The sequence below is a fragment of the Saimiri boliviensis genome, chromosome 7 (assembly GCF_048565385.1).
Source record: "Saimiri boliviensis isolate mSaiBol1 chromosome 7, mSaiBol1.pri, whole genome shotgun sequence".
Classification (NCBI taxonomy): domain Eukaryota; kingdom Metazoa; phylum Chordata; class Mammalia; order Primates; family Cebidae; genus Saimiri; species Saimiri boliviensis.
This window is the reverse complement of record NC_133455.1, coordinates 66,010,820-66,016,411: the sequence shown is the minus strand read 5'-3', so window position 1 is coordinate 66,016,411 and position 5,592 is coordinate 66,010,820.

The following is a 5,592-nucleotide window of genomic DNA, read 5'->3' as shown; positions in this document are numbered from 1 at the left end:
TTTTGTATTTTTAGTAGAGATGCATTTTGCCATGATGGCCATGACCTCAGGTGATCCACCCACCTTGGCCTCCCAAAGTGCTGGGATTACAGCCACTGGGTCCAGCCAGCATTTTTTTTTTATAATGCAAGTCTGCTGAAAATTAATTCTCTCAGTTTTCATTTATCTGAAAATGTCTTTGTTCACCTTGATTTTTTGGAGAGTAATTTTTCTGGATATGGAATTTTGTGTTAACAGTTGTTTTTTCTCTTTTAGCACTTTGAATATATCATTAGATTTTTGCTAGCTGCCACTGTATCTGAGAAGTCAATCAATAATATCATTATAAGCCAGGCACGGTGGCTCACGCCTGTAATCCCAGCACTTTGGGAGGCTGAGGTGGGCAGATCACCTGAGGTCAGGAGTTCGAGACCAGCCTGACCAATATGGTGAAACCTCATCTTTAAAAAAAAAATAATAATTTTTTTAAAAAGAAAAAAATATATATAATTAAATCATAATACGTGATTTGTTTCCCCTCCCTTCTAGTGGCTGTTTTCAATATTCTTAAGGCAGTTTTACCATCTAGTCTTTGATAACATTCATGTTATCAAAGATTTATCTGATGTACCTAAAAAGTGCAATAAAAAAAAAGATTTATCTGAGATTGATCTCATATTTCCTGCCCAGACCTGAAATCTTTCATCTCTCCAAGCAGCCTTGGATCCTTTGATAGGGGAATGATGTTGAGACACTAAAATTTGGGTGCTGGATACATGGTATTATTGCATCTAGGCCTTTCCAGTGGACAGATTGAGGAAATACTATTATTTTAAAATAAATATAATTACTCTCATCTTAGAATGTGGAACAGGAAGGCGGCTAGAACTGTGTTCAATCTGTGCTTTCAATTTAATGCCTCAAATTTTACTTAAAAAGTACTATGATTTGTACTTAAAAAGTACTATGTCTGTGGCCACCTAAAATTCATGTTGGAAAGCTAATCACCAATGTGACACTATTAGGAGGTGAGCCTTTGGGAGGTGATTTGATTATGAGAGTGGCACCCTCATTAATGGGATTAGTGTTCCTTTATAAAGTGGACCCAGAGGGTGGCCTGGCCCCTTTTGCCATGTGAGGACACAGTGTGAAGATGCTTTCTCTGAAGGTAGAAGTGGGACTGACAGTGAACCAGCTAGTGCCTTGCCCAGCCTCCAGAATTGTGAGAAATAAATTTCTGTTGTTTATAAGCCACCAGTTTATTAAATTTTGTTATAGCAGCCTACTTTGTCATGGTTGTGCTTTTTTTTTTTTTTTTTTTTACAGTGAATATATACTATACTTTTATAATCTGAATGAAGCAATATAAAATAATGGAATCTCTGTGCAATAGATTAATAAACCAAAGAAATGGGTGCACAATTTATAGAACAGAACAAACAAATCCGTGTTGAATTTCTTTGGTGTGATGATGGCATTGTGAGTATGTTATTCTTAGGAGATACATGCTGAAGTACTAGGGATGAAGTCACATGATGCCAGCAATTTTCTTTCAAATTGTTCAACCAGAAAACAAAAGAGAGATTGTGTGTGTATAATATGTCTGTGTAAGTCTGTGTGTGTTTGTGTTTGGAGAGAGATACTGTGAGTGTAAACAGGGCAAAATGTAAATATTTGGGGAAAAAGGTAAAGTGTATATGGGTAATTATAGTACTATTTTTCAGCTTTCAATAGGCTTGAAAATTTCCAAAATAATTGGGGTAAAATAATGTTTAATAAAAGTTTGTAAAAATACCCATTATAGTACCTGAAAAAGGTAGGACTTCATGGAAGCTGTCTTTGTGTAATAGGGTTATGGATGGTTTTCTTTTCATTTCTTTTCTGAGGCAAGGTCTGGCTCTGTCACCCAGGCTGGAGTGCAGTTTCATGATCTCAGCTCACTGCAACTTCTACCCCCTGGCCTCAAGCCATCCTCCCACCTCAGCCTCCTGAGTAGCTGGGACTACAGGCATGCCACCACACCTGGCTAATTTTTAAACTCTTTTTGTAGAGATGGGGTTTGCCATGTTTTCCAGGCTGGTCTTGAACTCCTGGGCTCAAGCAATCTGCCCCCACCTCGGCCCCCCTAGAATGACAGACATGAGCCACCATGCCCAGCTGATTTTCTTTCTACTTGTCTGTGCTTTCTCAATTTTATTTAAGTATTTATTTATTTTTGAGACAGGGTCTCTGTTGCCCAGGCTGGAGTATAGTGACATGATCATGGCTCACTGCAGCCTTGACCTCACGGGCTCAAGTGATCCTCCTACCTCAGCCTCCCACGTAGATGGGACTACAGGTACATGCCACCATGCTTGGCTAATTTTTGCATTTTTTGTGGAGCTGAGATTTCACACAGGAGTCTCAAAGTCCTTGACTCAAGCCATCTACCTGCCTCAGCCTTCCAGAGTGCTGGGATCATAGGCATGAGCCGCCATGCTTGGTCCTTTCTCAGTTTAAATAATGAGGATATGATATTTGGGGAATTATAAAAATAAATTTATTTTTAAAAAGTGTATTTTAAAAATTTGAATTTATAAGCAGAAAAGGATCCTTTGTTTCAGCAATATTTTGGGGATGATATCTGAGATATCCAATAGGATAATGATCTGTGTAATCAGAAAAAGTGTGTAAATCATGAGTGGGATATTAATATATTAGAAACCAGGTACTGAGCATCTTTCAAATGTCAAGAAATTCATATATTCAACTTTAGTAATCATCACAATGTTGTAAATAGGTATTAATAATCATCTAAACTTTTATAGATACTAAATAACAGTCAAAATGGAAACAAAGGCCAGGCAAGTTGGTGCATGCGTGTTATTCCAGTACCTTGGGAGGCTGAGGTGGGACGATGGCTGGAGACCAGGAGTTTAAGACCAGCCTAGCCAATATAGTGAGACCCTGTCTCTTGGAAAAATTTAAATTAGATGAGCATGGTGGTCTGGGCCTATTGTCCCAGCTATTTGGGAGGCGGAGGCCAGCGGATTGCTTGAGTCCAGGAGTTCAAGGCTGCAGTAAGCTATGATCATGCCACAGCACTCTAGACAGCCTGAGTGACAGAGCCTCTTTTAAAAAAACCACAATGGCCGGGCGCGGTGGCTCAAGCCTGTAATCCCAGCACTTTGGGAGGCCGAGGCGGGTGGATCACGAGGTCAAGAGATCGAGACCATCCTGGTCAACATGGTGAAACCCCGTGTCTACTAAAAATACAAAAAATTAGCTGGGCATGGTGGCACGTGCCTGTAATCCCAGCTACTCAGGAGGCTAAGGCAGGAAAATTGCCTGAACCAAGGAGGCGGAGGTTGCGGTGAGCCGAGATCGCGCCGTTGCAGTCCAGCCTGGGTAACAAGAGCGAAACTCCGTCTAAAAAAAAAAAAAAAAAAGCCACTATGTTAAAACAAGACAAAAGCTAAAACAAAGTCTAGCCTAGGTTTCTGAAGTTTATACTCTGATAGTTTCTTGTGGTAGAAAGAAATTTTAGAATTGGATTCCAGCTGGCTGACATAGTAAACTAAGCTATGCAAAAAGATAAATAGCAGATAATAGCTCAGAAATGTAACCTAATCTGTTATGAGATTAGAATTAAAAAAAAGAGAGAGAGAGAGAGAGAATAGAATTGTAAACCTAGCTGGCAGTGGTGGCTCACCTCTGTAATCCCTGTCCTTTGGGAGGCTGAAGTGGGCAGATCACTTGAGCTCAGGAGTTCAAGACCAGCCTAGGAAACATGGTAAACTCCTGTCTCTACAAAAAAATACAAAAACAGCTGAATGTGGTGGCGTGCACTTATAATTTCAGCTATTGAGGAGGTAGGGGTGGGCTCCTTGAGCCCAGGAGATCAAAGCTAAAGAGAGCAGTGATTGTGCCATTGCACTCTAGCCTGGGCGACAGACTCCACCTCCAAAATAAATAAATAAATAAGAAATGTAAACCTAACGAGTAATTAGTAGCTGCCTTTAAAGTGAAAAGCACAGGTTTCTCCCCTAATACTGTCAATACATTTTAGAAGAATGTCTTTTTATTAATATTCGGAGCTATCCAGTGAGTCTGAGTGATATTCAGGTAGTATAAATAGGAAAAGACTAATGCATTGTGTTAATTGCTATTTAAGCATTACTATCTATGAGACCTTGTCGGTGGATAAACTGGGAGCTTTTTCAAGAAAGAACAACCAGGCCGGGCGCGGTGGCTCAAGCCTGTAATCCCAGCACTTTGGGAGGCCGAGGCGGGTGAATCACGAGGTCAAGAGATCGAGACCATCCTGGTCAACATGGTGAAACCCCATCTCTACTAAAAATACAAAAAATTAGCTGGGCCTGGTGGCACGCGCCTGTAATCCCAGCTACTCAGGAGGCTGAGGCAGGAGAATTGCCTGAACCCAGGAGGCGGAGGTTGCAGTGAGCCGAGATCGTGCCATTGCACTCCAGCCTGGGTAACAAGAGCGAAACTCCATCTCAAAAAAAAAAAAAAAAAAAAAAAAAAAAAAAAAAAAAAAGAACAACCAACATTCCAACGGTGTTGCTTAGTCTATGAAAAGCATAGTCACCTGGCCCTTGCATGTTAAACCAATAATGACCCCAATAGTAAACCAATAAACTATATCTCTATATTAACAATATTAACCCAATAAACAATCATCCCAGTGTTAAACCAATAATGAAGGAAATTAATACATGGGAAATTCATGCTTAATTTCGGTTAAATCCTGAAATGAGGTTGACAGAAAACAACAACAAAAAACACTTGGTTTTAGCTGGTTGAATGTAAAAAGGAGGAGAAGAAAATAACTGTTTGTCCTTTGCTAAATGGATTCATCTAAGTTCAAGGGAAATAAGAGTTGACTAATAGTAGATACAATTCAATCAACCTTTTCTTTTATGTCGTTTTGTGTGTATGAAACTGAATCTAGCTCTGTCGCCTAAGCTGCAGTGCTGTGATCTTGGCTCACTGCAACTTCCACCTCCTGGGTTCAAGTGATTCCTGTGTCTCAGCCTCCTGAGTAGCTGGGATTACAGGCATGTACCATGCCTTGCTAATTTTTGTATTTTTAGTAGAGACAGGGTTTCACCATGTTGGCCAGGCTGGTCTTAAGCTCCTGACCTCAAGTGATCTGCCCACCTTGACCTCCCAAAGTGCTGGGATTACAGGTGAGAGCCACCATGCCCAGCCCTCATTTTCTTTTGTTTCTTTTAACTCATTTTATACATTAGTTATAAAATTTATCCAAGGTTGGCGTCCCTCTTTTACCTGGCATGCTTTCCAGTCGTCTCTCACAGTTAATTCAGAGGCCTCATGGAATACAAAATTTTAGCATGGGTTTCAAGAAAATAAAGTTTAGAAAGTAGGTTATAATGCTGGAAAAAGGTCATAAATCTCTAAATAAAAAGTAAATTATTTGGGGGTGTGTATACCATAGTTCCCCTTTGGCATAGGAAATGAAGTGCTGATATTAAATAAACTCTTTTTATTAAAATTTAAATAACAGGTAAATACTTGTTTCTCTAAATATACTTTGAATATTGGAAACAAGATTATAATTTAAAAATCATACAAACAAATGTTTTAGGATAA